At 42.6% G+C, this 16,369-nt stretch overlaps 1 long non-coding RNA gene across 1 annotated transcript in view; it reads right to left on the bottom strand.

Annotated features, from left to right (window-relative positions):
* Positions 1–1,654: 1,654 nt before the first annotated feature.
* LOC109312440 overlaps positions 1,655–16,369 on the bottom strand; it is an 18,710-nt gene continuing 3,995 nt past the window's right edge. Inside the window, exon 3 of the long non-coding RNA XR_002101814.1 lies at positions 1,655–1,666. This is a non-coding gene — a long non-coding RNA (uncharacterized LOC109312440). The remainder of the gene's footprint in view (positions 1,667–16,369) is intronic.

Genomic DNA, 16,369 nt, shown 5'->3' with positions numbered 1-16,369 from the left:
CTTTACTAAAATCGAGGACTTCTGCATTGCTGGCTGAATTTTTTTTTTTTTTTTTTTTTTCTGGTTTTAAGATGGCAAACCCCCCTCCCGAAAGGAGTTTTTCCAGGGGGCAGGGGGAGGGACTTCTGATGGCAAAGTTCTGGGATTAGGGGTGGGACTTCCAATTTCAAGTTTGTGACCAGGGGGCAGGGCAACTGTAGAGGGGTGGGGATACCCATGAAGCCCTCAAAAGCTCATGAAACCTTATTACATGACCCTTCAACTAAAATAATTTCCCACCCCTGCTGTAGATTGTCTTTTCAACTTAAAGCAGCCAAACAGATGGAGATACTTGAAGGAATACTAAAAATAACTGAACCTAAGTGGGAAAGTTAACCAACTATTCCTGCCTAGAAAATAAGACTTGTTGGACAACAGTGGAAGCTAGGGATAGGCCGCAAGGAGAACTACATAAAATTGGCTCACACGTGTAGAGGGCAAGATTAGAAAAGCAAAGACAGTGACCGAATAAATGAAAATTGAGAACAATAAGAAGTCCTTCTATAGGTATGTAGATAATGGAAGGAAGACCAGTGGAAAGGTGGGACCACTGCTCAGTGCATCTGGACATCTGATACCTGACACCAAGAAGGAAACTGAACTCCTGAATGAGCATTTCACATCTGAATTCCATCCATCTAAGAGTGATAGCCTGCTGAATGCAAATATGAGATAGAATAGTCACAGTAGGGATGATCACCTACCAACAGTCAACATAGGCTGGTGAAAATATAGCTAGAGAGGCTGGATATCCATAAGTTAGCAGGAATGGATTAATTCCATCCAAGAGTGCTGCACAAACTAGCCAAAGTCATTACAGGACTGCTGGCAAACTTCTTTGAGAATTCGTTGTGCTCAAGCCAGGTTCCAGAAGACTGAAAGAGGGCCAATGCTGTGCCCACCTTCAAGAATTGGAGGAGAGACGACCCATAGAACTACTGGCCAATCAGCCTCACCTCAATACCAGAAAAATTCCTTTAAAAATGTCTCAAGGAGTCCATATGCAATAAGCTAGAAGGTGGCAAAATTCTGAATGACAGCCAGCACAGTTTTGTCATGGGTAGGTCATGTCTGACTATGTTCATATCCTTCCATGATCTGGTTACTGACCACCTGGATAAAGGAGATGAGGTCGAAGTCACTTACTTGGACCTAAGGAAGGCCTTTGACTTGGTGTCCCATGAGGCTCTCAAGGTAAAAACTAGGGGAATATGGGCTCAACAATTCAATGGTCAGATGGGTGGGAAATTGGCTGCATGGTCAGACCCAGAAAGTACTAAGAGATGGATCTGTATTGACCTGGCAGAAGGTAGCCAGTGAGTTCTCCCAGGGCGTGGTACTTGGACCAGTGCTTTTCAACATCATCAATGACCTGGATGTGTGGGTGAAAAGCACGCTGGCAAAGTTCACCAATGACAGTAAATTCTGGGGAAGTGCGACCATGCTTCAGGGTGGCCAGATTATAGATATTAGAGGCTGGAACGGACTTCGTGAGATCATGTACTCCAGTCCCCTTCCCTCCCCCCCCCCAACCACAGGCAGGAAGTCAGCTGGGATCAAGTGATCCCAGAAAGAAAAATATCCAGCCATTTTTTGAAAGAGTCCAGAGTAGGTGTTTGCACCACCTCTGGAGGGAATCTGTTCCAGGCCCTGGACACTTGCACCATAAAGAACATTTTTCTTATGTTTAGTCTAAATCGGTATTCCTGGAGTTTGTGGCTGTTAGACCCTGTTATCCCTTGGGGAGCTCTGGTGAACAGCTGTTCTCCCAGATCATTATGTACCCCTTTTATATAATTGTAGGCTGCTACCACATCACCCCGAGCCTTCTCTTTTCCAAACTCAAGAGTCCCAAATCCCTCAGCCTCTCCTTGTACAGCCTTCTCTCCAGGCAATGGATCATACAAGGGGCTCACCTTTGGACTCTCTCAAAAGATCTTCCACATCTCTCCTGAAGTGGGGAGCCCAAAACTGGACTCAGTATTCCAGCTGCAGGGTCCCCAAGGCTGAGTAAAGCTGGAAGATGATGTCCCTGGTTTTGCTTGAGTATTGGTAGATGCACTTCAGAGTCTGGTTTGCTTTGCCAGCCACAGCATTGCATTGGTGAGTCATATTCATCTTGTGGCCTATCAGGACCCCCAAGTCTCTTTCCATCATGGTACTAGCAAGCATAGTACTGCCAAGCTTGTAAGTGTGCTGAGGGTTCTTCCTACTGAGGTGAAGCACCTCACATTTCTCAACTTTGAAGGCTATCTGGTTTTGGTCAGCCCACCTTAAGAGCGTGTCCAAGTCAGCTTATATCCCCAGCCTGTCCTGTACTGTGACAGCCCTCCCCCATAATTTGGTGTCATCCATGAACTTTGCCAATTCACATCCGACTCCTGACTCCAGATCGTTAATGAAGATGTTAAAAAGTACCTGTCCAAGTACCGAGGGACTCCACTGCTCACCCAGCACCATGTGGATTTGGTCCCATCAACTAGTACACTTCGGGTCCGACCCTGTAGGCAGTTACCTATCCATCAGGCCATAAGATGATCAAGGCAACACTTCCCCAGCTTAGCCATGAGGACATCATGGGGAAGTAGGTCAAAGGCTTTCTTGAAATCCAGATATATGACATCCATGTCATCTCCCTTGTCCAGGGCTCATGTCACCTGCTCATAGAAGGAGATGAGGTTGGTCAGGCAAGACCTACCAGTCCCAATGCCATGTTGGCTGGCCTTCAGAAGCTTTCCTTGTGTTAGTATGGTGTTGATGGATCTCTTGACAATTTTCTGTAAGATTTTTCCAGGGATGGACATCAGACTGATTGGTCTATAATTCCCTGGGTCCTCCCTCCTCTTTTTCTTAAAGATTGGGACCTTTTTCCAATCTGCTGGGACCATGCCCAAGCACCACAAAATTTTCAAATATCTTTGCCAAGGGGGGTGCAATGATGTCTGCCAGCTCCTTCAAGACTCTTGGGTGCATTCTGTCAGGGGGCCGTGGACTTGTGAATGTCCAGATTCTCAAGGTGTTCCTTCACCTGATCCGCATCAATTTTGGGTTCACCACTCACTCCCAGGCTGGTTTGTGTCACAGTGTGATCCCCTTGGGAGGGTGAAAAACCAATGTTAAAATGTCATTTCAGAGATTGGCCTTTTCTTGGTTGTCAGATGTCAACTGCCCCATTTGATCCTGTAGGGGCCCAATGCTATCTTTATTCTTTTTTCAACTTCCCACATATCTGAAGAAGGACTTTTTTTTTGTCCTTGATCCCCGAAGCTAGCCTGCATTTGATTTGTGCCTTGGGTTTTATGGACTGCCCCCTACAGGTATGAGTGAGTGCTGAGTAGTCCTCTTTGGTGAAGCTTCCCATTTTCCAAGTGGAGTTGGCTTCTCTTTTGAGTTTAATGAAGTCCAACAGTTCTTTTTTCAGCCAAGGGGGTTTCCTTGCTTATTGATTACATTACATGAGAGATAGAATAGCTTCCTCTTGTGCCTCAAGGATTAAGTTCTTGAGAGAAGACCATTCCTCATGTACTCCCTTATCTAAGGGGATATGTCTGCTAATTGCCTGACTTATCAAATATCTAGAGTTTGCAAAAGTCAGCCTTCCCAAAGTTGAGGATTTTGGCTTTACTTAGGGGTTTACCTGCTCTTTGGTGAACTGAGAAGGTGACCAAATCATGGTCTCTCTCATCAAGCTTCCCCTTGCTGACAAGGTCCTTCCATTTGGCCAGGACCAGATTAAGTAATGCCTCTCCTCTAGTCGGCCCATAGACTTCTTGTGTTAGGCTGAGGTCATCAATGAAAGAAAGCTGCATGACCTGTCTGATCTGGCCATGTGCTCATCCCAAGAGATGTCAGGGAAGCTGATTTCCCCCATGATGATCATGTATGGGGAGCATGTGGCCTCAACGAGTTCCCTATTGAATTCCTGATCAAGTTCTCTCTCTTGGTGGGGAGGTCTATAGTAGACTCCCACAATTATGTCACCCTCCCCATGTTCTCCCTGTATTTTGACCCTGAGGGTCTCAAGACACCCTTTGTGATTAGAAAACTCAGCCTTCAGGGAAGTGAACTGATCCTTGATGTAGATAGCAACACCCCCCCCCCCACCCCTCATCCCAAGACAGTCTCTCCTCTTGGAGAGATATAAGGTATAACCCTCCAAAGAAACAGACCAATCATAGGTAAAGTCCCACCAGGTCTCTATTATCCTAACAAGGTCATAGTTATTTTCACATAAGAGAAGGGCCAGTTCCTCTTGCTTATTTCCCAAGATCCTGGCATTTGCCTCTAGGCAGTTGAGATTAGTTAAATGGGCAGAGCAGAACCAGATGCTGTTCAATACTGAGAATTGTAAAGAGTTCCATGTGAGGAGGCAAAATCTACAACAAACTTACACGCTTGGTGGTGCTATGCTATTTAGCACCATGTCTGAAAGGGACCTGGGGGATCATAACTGACCAGAAAATGAATATGAACAACCAATGTGATGCTACAGTTAACAGAGTAAACAATATGCTGGCATTCATCAACTGATGCATCTCAACCAAAACTAAGGAAGCTATTTTCCCACTCTACTTAGAATTGGTAAAGCTGCAGCTGGACTACTGCATCCAGTTCTGTGTGCCACGCTTCAAGAAGGACGTGGAGAATCTTGAGAATCCAGAGAAGAAACACTTGTATAATCAGAGGCTTGAAGAGCAAGTCATATGAAGAAAGGCTGATGGACATGGGACTTTTCAGCCTAGAAAAGAGAAGATTTTATAGGGATTTGCTGACAGCTTACAAATATATCAGGGTAAAGCATCAGGGGCTAGGTGAATAACTATTCACCAAAGCACCCAGGGAAAAACCAGGAACAACAGTCATAAACGCCTAGAAGAATATTTCTGACTGGATATAAGGAAACGCTTCTTCACTGTTTATGTGACTTGACTCTGGAATAGATTCCCAGCAGGGGTGGTTGCCACAGGACAGATGGACACCATGAATGTATCAACTTTATCATAAACCAATTGGGATGTTTGATTCAGTTTCGGATCGAGGAGGCAAAGTTGGGAGTAAAGGTAAATTTATTATAGCTTACACACACACAACAGTTAACAGAAAGATAAATGGGATAAGCAGATAATACAGTATTAAAGAGCTAATAGTAAATAACAGATAATAACAATAGATAGATGGATCAATTCTGTTGTAGGCCAACTGGGCACTGTGAGGGTATGAACCACTGGGCTGTTCAAAACAACAGACAGACAGACATAGCTTGGCAACTTATCGATAGGCCCTCAATGCCAGGTGTGCGTCAAGTGATTCCAGCGAAGTCAGGTGTCCCCGTTCAATGCTTTCAGAGGAATTACTGGGAAACGTCCCTTGATCAGGATCTCATCCTCACTCGCACCAGGAGTCTGGGTGTGGAACAGAAATGACTGTTCTGTTCCTTCCTTCCTGCTGGTCACCTGATGCACATGCTTTTTATACCTAGTCTTGTGCTAATATGTTGGCTTTAGAGCCACTCACAATGTTACTCTATAGCTATTATCCTATGGGATTGAAAGGTGTTAAAATTATCATAAAAGGTTATTACCCAGAGTTGGGTTTACCCAATAAGCAAATTATGATGAAGCACCTTTATGTTTGAAATTGACATTGCTCTGCCTAAGCCCCAGCCCCTTTTAGGTTTCATTTGAATATGCTTTATTGGGATGTACTTTCCTGGAATTTGTTGGGTGTGCCAGGCAGTTGGAACCAGTTTTATCATCAAGACTGAACCCTGAGCAAAAAACCATTAGGTCTCCTGATCTTGCAGCTACAGTTTTGCCTATGGGGCCCAGTCAATTCCACAAACAGATAATTTATCGTTTTGGTTAAACTTATGACAGACAAGTTACATTTGCAGTTTACAAACTTACAAGCTTTATATTAACTAATATGACCTGTTTAGGCAAAATACCAAATGCCTCTAAGAAGCACATATTTATTGCTTATTAATCCCTCCGGTTCTGGCTGTCGCAGGCGGTACAGGCACCTACCCTGGAGATCTTCAAACAGAGACTGGATGCACAACTTGCTGGGGTTATTTGACCCGAGCAGTCTTTCCTTCTTAGAGCAGGGGGGCTGGATCTGATGATCTCATGAGGTTCCTTCCAGCCCTAAAGTTATGTGAATCTGTGACACTAGCATTACAGTGAAACAGCCCAATTGACTGTCTTAATTTTGGAATCTCATCAAAATTCCTTTATATTTAACAATTTGATTTTGTTAGAACCCACCTACACAAAGAACAGAAGGGATTACCCATCAGGGTGAAATATCAATTGCTTTTGTAAGAATGAGCTCCCAGAGAAACACACTTTTAAGATAATTAGCCCTTTCGTGCTTCTTGTATTTAATGGATAGGTTTACAGGGCTCAAGTTTTTGGGGTTTTTTTGAAAGCATTAGAAGGCAAGAATTGACAGTTATACCTGTATATAAGCCATTCTCCCAGTCCTACTTGGAATCTTGAGAGTGGTCATCTAATCCAGAGGTATGCCTGGACACTTCTGTACCCTGGGCAATGGCAGTACATTAGGCAGTGTCAGTGGTAACACTGCCAGTAGCAGGTAAATATGTAGTACAGTGTCTGCTCCCCCTAACTGGGCACCTGAGGCTGTTGCTATGGTAACCTCTTCATTACATTACTGACCTAATTCTTATGCATATAATCAAGTATTTTGGACTGTTACATAATCAGTATTACACACATATCTATTACCTACCACCTCATGTGGGAAATAAATGCATAAAGAAAAATGTTATGGTGCTTAGAGTTCCTGTGCACTGGGCCAAGCTGCTGCAGAAGTTCTTTTCTAAGTAGTAACAAAAGTAATATTTTTTGGCTAAGTACAGAGAGTCAAAAAGCCTGAGGCTGAATCAATTGAATCTTCACAGGTTACTGTAAGCTGCATAGATTGAATTGATAAGCAGGTGAACAGACATTCACTTGTGATTCCAGAAAAGCAGCCACATGCCTGCAGTGGCCCAGGCCAAAAGTCAGGGGGCTTTTGAGCATTCCTTCCTACTTGGCTGGAGCAGACAGCTTCTTGGGCCAAGGCCAGACCACCTACCCGGGAATGGGGTGGAGCTGGTGTTTCAGGAGAGGTGCAAAGCATCCTTGGATGCTGGTGGACTGTGAGTTCATTTGAGTCTGGAAGAGATCTGGGACAAAAGTTCAAAAAACCATTTTAACCTAAATCTGTTAAGTCTGATACCACATCCACCCAGGTTGATCTTAAATAGGTTTTGGCCATTTTGAAAGCAGTTTATGTGCAAAGAACTTCTGTTGTTACAGACTTGAGTAATTTTCTGATTGCTTATACCTGTCTGTGTGTAATTTCTGTCTCTAACCTTGCTGTTATAAGACTGAGTAAACACAGACAAATATTTGCAGATAGAAGTAAGATATAGAAATGTAATCAAAACGTGACAAGACAAGTGAGCTATTAGAGAAAATTTTACCTAAATTTATTCTAAAAGAAAAGAAAGTGCTGTATCCAATAGGCATGCTAGACTGGTTGCAACAAAAATGGCTTTTCTATCATTTACATGACAAATATATCCTAATCTAGATGCTTTTGAATGGTATACCTCAATTAACATTGAATACATAAAAAATAAATGTATGCTCATTTGTATGCTCTGTACAGATTGCCTGAAATATTCTGATCACCTTAATAAGCCTAATATTCGGGTCACTTTATATATAAAGGATTCCTCCTCACTCCCTCTCCCCCCTCCCATTACTGAGACAACTGGTTTGCACATTACCTTGTTCTAAAGCTAAACTTCTTTTTTTTTTTTCCTCTTCCAGAACTGTCCAGGTTGTCCTTCAAATATTACTTAATGAGAGGGTTAAGAATTGTATCCAATACCCTGAGAAATATTGATTAACAAATCTTTTGTCAGTGGTAAGTTCAACTGAAGTATTAAATTAGTAATACAGACACTTTAATTGAGATAGTGACTTGTTTGAAGGGAAATTCTGTCAAACTTTCTATAATTTTTCAAGTAATATTGTACTGTTGTAAAAAAAAAAAAAAAAAAAAGCACTCCAAAGTATCCTGTCCAAATAGCTTTTTGAATAACTCTCCTTCTGTACTTCTTTCAGAAACTTACCAATTCACATGTTCTGATTTGATATCAGCCCTCCCAGGCTACCCTTACCTAGTAAGGGCTTTGTTACATATTAAGTTTACATCGCTCAAGAAACTCTTAACCCCCAATTGTCCACACATTAAAGTGTATAGATCAGTTTGACGCACCCTTAAAGAATGTGTGGCCACTTCCCTCAGATAAGCCACCCAAGTTTCAGTCCTCCAGCATCTGAGGATGCAGTGTCCCCTCCCCAGCCCCTCTGTGTGGACAACTCACAGCTGTAGCTCCTAGCTAGGCCTCTGCACAGCAGCCTGCTAGTGCCAAGTCACAGCTGTGCAGGCCGGGTACACTCAGAGGTTTTAGCTTGACCATGCAACTACTCTGAACTCAAACTAACACTAACACTGGAGATGTTTGAAGTGCAATATGTAACAAGCCCTGAATTCCATGATCCTCTAATGATCCATTTTCTCTGACATTTTGCCGTTTTTCTGAAGATGTTCAGGCCTTCTTTATTTTATTCTTCTGATTTTCTTTATTCTTTTGTCATCTAATCTCCCTACATCTTTGATCAGGGCAAAGAAGGAGAAAAGCTACGGATCACCATAAGCAAGGAGTACATCAGAGAGCTTTGGACAAACCTAAACAAATTTAATTGGCAGAACTTCAAGAAAATCATGTCAAGGTGCTGAAGAAACTAGCTTTATGAATTTTGGAGTGACTGGGCATGTCTATGTGTGCACCCCACCACATAGTTGGTAATGCACAGTTATTTAGTACTTGCCTTATCAAGTACTAAATGACTGAGCAGTACTTGCTAGTACGGTAGTCCTTGTGGTGCTTTGGAGGATAAACTTAGCATTCAAAAGGACCTTGATAAACTGGAGGACTGGACACTATGAAATGAATTAAATGAATGTATGAAATTCAATAAACAGATTCAGCTTATACCTCAGAGAAAACTTCCTAACTTAAAACCAATAGGACAGTTGAATAAGCTATTTATAGAAGTTATGGGATCTCCTTCACTGAAGGTTTTCAAGAAGACATTGGACAACCATTTGCCCGTATTGTTATAAGAATAGTGATTCCTGCATTTATGCAGGGCATTAGACCAGGTGACTCTTTTGGTTCTTTCACTTTATGATTTTATGAGCTTTCTTCCCTTGTTTTAATGACTGTTACTGCTACTTAAAAATACCCTTAGGTTTTCTAGACAACCATTATATTAGTATCTTATGGCTCTTACTAATACACCTGGTATAAGACGGCATAAATTCAGGGAACAGTGACAATAATGTCTTCCTATCAAGCTTGGTACATTGTGTAATTAATTCTATTTTCAACTTTTACTTTCCTCTGATGTGTTGTGGTATAGGTTTTGTTATAATATCTTGTCTATTTCTTAGATGGAGAAAATAGTTTATTTTTCTCTTTGAGAAACGATAGCATTTGATTAACACTGTCCTAAATGATTTCCCAACTTGAATATGTTCCATTTCTATTTTCGTAAGTTAGCAATGTTTTCGTTCATATAGAATATTTATTGTTTTGTCTGAATTTTTCCTTTCTATGATTCTACTTGATTAATATTTAACTGTTGACTGATACATTTTTCTCAAGCTGCAATATTTTATTTTCTAATGCTTACCATATGTCAGCTGTTTCTTTTATATGACTTCCCACCACCTTGTTTCCTCAGTCTCCCATTGCTAAAATGTAAACACAGATGTCTATATACAGTGGGTGCTATTACTATTTCAGTGTGATGAGACAACACTCCAGGTTTTGTTCTCCTTGCAGTTATATTAAGTTTAACCCACATATTTATTGGCATGGTTCTCTCAGTTTTGCATTGGCATGCCTTTTATATACTTTAAACATACTTTAACTTTGTGTCTATTTCAGATAACCTTGTGATTTGAGAGTCCCATTTTCCTCAAGTATTCATTAAAAATAGTTATTTAAGTTCTGTTCTTGTACCAACAAAATTAATTGGTACCTTGCCACTGACTTCAATAGACACAGCATAAAGCCCCCCATGAACAAAGCTCCCTCACAAGACCACTTTGTTTTGTAAAAATAGCCCTTGACTGATCTTTCAATGTGATTTTTCCAAGGTTTTGCCTGCATCCATTGTGGCAATTACTATCCCTGGATTTTCCTGAAAGTCACTTAGGTCTAGGTAAAAAACGGACTTGTCATAGAAACAACAATAAAAATAAAATACTACAGGAAATGGACATTTTGCTAAAGACACAGTAGAATAATTCTACTACACATTACTGTTGCCAGCAGAAATGGGCTAATGCATGAATGTGCAGTAGAAGTAGTCTACTGCTCGTTAACATCACAAAAAAAAGGGTGTGCCAGCACTACTACACAGTAGCACTAATTACAGCACATTAAATTAGCACCTGTAATTACAGGTATTAAACTTAATGCACCATAATTACAGTACATTCATGAATGCATAGATGTGCCCTCTGTTTGTTTGCTTGTTTTGGGGGGTTGAGTCCCCTTAAAAATTAGGGTGCTTGTTTTCAGTACAAAAACTGGAGGCGGGGAGGGGGAAACATATGCGGAAGACAGGCTGAGAGCTATGGGGCTTTTTAGCCTGGAAAAGCGCAGGCTCAGGGGTAATCTGATGGCCACCTATAAGTTTAATCAGAGGTGACCACCAGTATCTGGGGGAACATTTGTTCACCAGAGCAGCCCAAGGGATGCTGAAGTCGAAAGGTTATAAACTACTGCGAGACCATTTCAGGCTGTACATAAGGAAGAATTTCTTTACTGTCTGGGCCCCCAAGGTCTGGAATAGCCTGCCATCAGAGGTGGTTCAAGCACCTACATTGAAAACCTTCCAGAGAAATTTGGATGCTTATCTTGCTGGGATCCTATGACCCCAGCTGACTTCCTGCCCTTTGGGCAGGGGGTTGGACTCAATGATCTTCTGAGGTCCCTTCCAGCCCTAGTGTCTATGAAATCTATGAAATTAGTTATTAATGAGAAAATTATTTAAAAGGCAGAAGAAATAACCTGGATAAAACTGTATATATTTTTATCCTTAAATGACAGGCTGACAGTGAGAAATGGGGGACCAGAGAACCACAAATATAAGCTCACAAAATAATTAGGAAATGCATTATCCTAAAAATTTTAGCAAAAGTCAAGGAGCAGAGAATGGGAATCAGCATTTTTAGGTTCTTTCCCCATTTACTTTCATAGATTTCATAGACATTAGGGCTAGAAGGGACCTCGGGAGATCAAGTCCAGCCCCTGAGCCAGGGGCAGGAAGTCAGCTGGGGTCGTGGGATCCCAGCAAGATAAGCATCCAAACACTTCTTAAAGGAGTCAAGAGTAGGTGCTTGTACCATCTCTGGAGGGAACCTATTCCAGGCCTTGGGGGCTTGGATAGCAAAGAAGTTTATCCTTATGTCCAGGCTAAAATGGTCTTGGAGGAGTTTGTGACCATTTGACCTTGTCATCCCTTGGGCCAGTCTGGTGAACAGACATCCCCCCAGATCCTGATGCACACCCCTGATGTACTTATAGGCTGCCACCTGGTCATCCCTGAGCCTGCGCTTTTCCAGAGTGAAGGGTCCCATGGCTCTCAGCCTCTCTTCATGGGGACTATTTTCCTGTCCCCTGATCATGCATGTGGCTATCCTCTGAAATCTCTCAAGCTTCTCCACATCCTTCCTGAATTGTGGAGCCCAGAATTGGATGCATAATTCTAGCTGTGGCCTCACCAAGGCTGAGTACAATGGGAGGATGACGTCCTAAGATTTACTTGAGAAGCATCTCTGGGTGCAAGCCAGAGTTTGGTTTGCTTTACCACATGCAACATCACATTGGTGGCTAATGTTCATCTTTTGGCCTTGGTGCTAGTGCGTGTAAGCCTATTGCTGGGAGGGTTCCCCAAGCTGGAGTACCTTACATTTGTTGGTATTGAATGTCATCATGTTTGTATCTGCCCAATTTTTCAGCTTGTCCAAGTCAGCCTGGATCATCAGGCTATCCTCAAGTGTGGATGCTCTACCCCAAAGTTTGGTGTCATCGGCAAACTTGGCCAGTCCACTCCTGACACCAGTATCCACATCATTGATAAAGATATTAAAGAGATCAGGCCCAAGGATGGAGCCATGGGAGACACCACTGGTTACAGAGCACCATGATGATTCATTTTTGTTGACTACCACTCTCTGACTCTGGTTTTGGAGCCAATTTCCCAGCTATCAGACTGTGATGTAGCTGAGGTAACAGTTGGCCAATTTTTCCAAGAAGAGATATGGGACACCAGATCAAAGGCTTTTTTAAAATCCAGATATATGACATCAATCTCTTCTCCCTTGTCCAGGTGATGTGTCACCTGGTTACAGAAGATAAGTTTGGTCAGGTAAGGCCTACCCACAACAAATTTGTGCTGGCTGTCCCTCAGGATGTTGCCATCAGCCAGCTTATGAAGAATGGACTCTGATGATTTTTTCTAGAAGCTTTCCAGGGACAGAGGTCAAGCTGATTGACCTGTAGTTCCCTGGATCTACTTTAGTCCCTTTCTTGAAGCTTGGTAACACATTGGCCTTCTTCTAATCTCCAGGTACTTCACCTGAGCACCAGGAGTTTTCAAAAATCTTTGCCAGTGGCTGGGCTATGACTCTTGCCAGCTCCTTAAGTACTTTGGGGTGCAATCTGTCAGGACCCGCTGACATGAAGGTGTCCAGCCTCTCAAGGTTCATAGATTTGATAGACATTAGGGCTGGAAAGGACCTTGAAGATCATCAGGTCCAGCTCCTTGCCCCAAGGGCAGGAAGTCAGCTAGGGTCAAAAGACCCCAGCAAGATAAGCATACAAGCATTTTTTGAATAAGTCCAGGGTAGGTGCCTACACCACATCTGGAGGGAGTCTATTCCAGGTCTTGGGGGCTTAGATAGTAAAGAATTTTTTTCTTATGTCCAGCCTAAAATGGTCTTGTAGGAGTTTATGACCATTGGTCCTTGTTTTTCTTGGCATGCTCTGGTGAACAGACATTCTCCCACATCCTGATGAACACCCCTTCTATACTTTTATGCAGCCACCAGGTCCCCCCTGATCCTGTGCTTTTCCAGAATGAAGAGTCCCATGGCTCTCAGCCTCTCTTCATAAGTCCTATTCTCTTGTCCTCTGACCATTTGCGTGGCAGTCCTCTGGACTCTTTCAAGCTTCTAGACATCCTTCCTGAATTGTGGAGCCCAGAAAGGGATGCAGTACTGTAGCTGTGACCTCAACAAAGCCGAGTACAGTGGGAGCATGACATCCTGAGATTTGCATGAGAAGCACCAGGGTTTTCTTTGATTTACAAGCTGTGACATCACATTAGTAGGTCATGTTAATATAGTGGTCAGTCGTGACCCCCAAGTCTCTTTTGGCTGTGGTGCTAGCAAGCCTAGCACTACCAAGCCTATAAGTATGCTGTGGGGTTTTTTTTCCCCATGAGGTGGAGTACCTTGCATTTATCAGTATTGAATGTCATCAGGTTTGTGTCCGCCCACTTACTAAGCTTATCCAAGTCAAACTGGATTACTAGCTTGTCCTCAGGTGTGGACTCTATGCCCCAAAGTTTAGTGTCATCAAAGAACTTGGCCAGCACACTTCTGACACCAGTGTACACATTGTTGATAAAGATGTTGAAGAGAACCAGTCCAAGGACAGAGCCTTGGGGCAGTGGTTATGGAGAGCCATAATAACTCTCTGCTATTGATTACTACTCTCTGGGTCTGACTTCAAAGCCAATTTCCCAACCATCAAACTGTGGTGTAGCCAAGGTCACAGTTGGCAAATTTTGTCATGAAGAGGTCATGGGACACCAAATCAAAGGATATTTTAAAGTCCAGGTATATGACATCAATCTCTTCTCCCTTGTCCAGGTGTTATGTCACCTGGTCCTAGAAGGAGATGAGATTGGTCAGGCAAGACCTACCCGCAACAAACCCATGCTGGCTATCCCTCAGGATATTGCCCTGAGCCAGCTTATCCAGAATTGTCTCCTTGATAATTTTCTCCAGAATCTTACCAGGGATTGAGGTCAAGCTGATTGGCCTGTAATTCCTGGGATCTACTCTCCATCCTTTCTTAAAGCTGGGTGCTACACTGGCCTTCTTCCAAGCTTCAGGTAATTCACCTGAGTGCCACAAATTTTCGAATATTTTTGCCAGTTGTTAGGCTATGACACCTACCAGGTCCTTGAGTACCTTGGGTGTAATCTATCAAGACCAGATGACTTGAAGGTGTCCAGCCTCTCAAGGTGATCCTTTACTAGATCAGTACCAATGCTGGGTATAAATATACCCTCATCCTGGTCATCCAACATCTTGCTAGGCAGGGTTGTCCCTTTGGGTTGATGAAAAACCAACATGGGAGTACCCATTAAACAGGTTAGCATTTTCCTGGATGTCGCTTGGCAAGTGTCCCATTTGGTTTAATATGGGGTCTAATGTTACCTTTGCTTTTCTTCTGACTCCCCATATATCTAAAAAAAACCCCACTTTTTAAAATTGTCCTTGATACGTGTAGCCAGGTGGAGTTTGGTTGCAGCCTTGGCTTTCCTGGTTTGCTCCCTACATGTACAGACCAGTGCAGAGTAATCCTCCTTTCTAGTGATTTCTATTTTCCATTCTTTATAAGCCTTTCTTTTTTGGTGCAGGAGGTGCATGAGTTCCCTGCTGAGCCAAAGGATTTGCTGTGCCCTTTTGCTCCCTTTCCTCTGAGATAGGATGGACATCCCTTGTACTTCCAGGATTGCTGCCTTAAGGAGTGACCACTCCTTTTGGACTCCTCTCTCTGTTGAGCCATGGTCCCCTAGGGCCTCAACAACAAGCCTCCTGAGCTTATCAAAGTCAGCTTTCCTAAAGTCAAGGACTTCTTCATTGCTGACTGACTTGCCAGCTTTGCAATGGATGGTAAAATTTATCAGCTCATGGTCACTGTTTCCCAGCTTTCCTTCAATTTTTAGGTTACTGACTAGATCATCCCCTTTAGCCAGTACCAGGTCCAGCAGCACTTTATCTCTTGTTGGTTCACAGACATCTTGGGTCAGGTAGAGCTCATCCACACATGTGAGGAAGCTCTGTGACCGTTCGGATTTGACCAAGTACTCTTCCCATGAGATGAGTAGTTGAAGTGTCCTATGACAAGCATGCATCAAGAGTGTATGTCTTCAGCCATTTCCCTGGTGAATTCCTGGTTGAGCTCTTGTTCCTAGTTAGTCTTTCCCAGGCTGAATAAGGAGTACTTAGCAAACAATTTAATAAAAATGAAACCCATTTAACTTTTTAAGCAGATTTCCTTTCTCTCCTTTTTCCTGTTCTGTGAACGTCACCAAATGCTGATGTTTGCCTTTTGTTCATAGGCTTGTATTGTTCCCTGTAACAATGAAGTTATATATATTCTTATTTAATTTAAAAAAATGTAATTATTTTTTATCTTAGTGTCCTTTCTGGCGACAGATGTAATAAAAAACCTTGAGGGACTTTAACTCTGTGTTGGCTTCAGTTTTATCCCCAGATGATACATATCGTGTTTGGAAGGGGTGAGGGACAGTTGTTGCAAGAAAAATGACAGTTGTTGACAGTTGTCATTATAATGTTGACAGTTGTCATTATTGTGGCCAACCAGGCACTGGAAGGCTCAATGTCCTCACCGGCCTGGCCAGCTGGGGATGATGTTTGACACATCACTGCCTCCTCTCACTCAATTCTGTCCCGAATCAGGGAGCCTCCTGTTAGGCCAGCCTGAGGAATAGTAATGTCATCACAGCCCCACTTCTCCCACTTTATCAAGATGATTCCTTCATTTCCTGCTTAATAAATGCCACTACTACAAAATGTTTAGTAGACACTGGTGCAAGCCACTCTACTCTTTGAGTTGAAGAATTTTCCACAACTCCCCTCTCCTCTGCTGTTGTAAACACTGTAGGAATTTCAAATCAAATAGTTCCTCATCCTGTTTCCTAACCATTACATGTTTCTCTTGGTCCTGTTTCTGATCAAGATGCAAGGTATCATTATCCCGACTAAGATCCCTTGTAATATGCCTATTCTTTCTGTAAAAAACCCTGGTAAGAATACCTATTGCTTTGTACAAGACCTCCGTGTGGTAAATTCTGCAATTTTACCTACTTTTCCTGTTGTACCAGCTTTTATCTTGTCTTGTATTCCTCCTAAT

The sequence above is a fragment of the Crocodylus porosus genome, unplaced genomic scaffold (assembly GCF_001723895.1).
Source record: "Crocodylus porosus isolate Cpor-Errol unplaced genomic scaffold, CroPor_comp1, whole genome shotgun sequence".
Taxonomy (NCBI): domain Eukaryota; kingdom Metazoa; phylum Chordata; order Crocodylia; family Crocodylidae; genus Crocodylus; species Crocodylus porosus.
The sequence above is the reverse complement of the archived record's forward strand: the minus strand, read 5'-3'. Positions and strand labels throughout refer to the sequence as shown.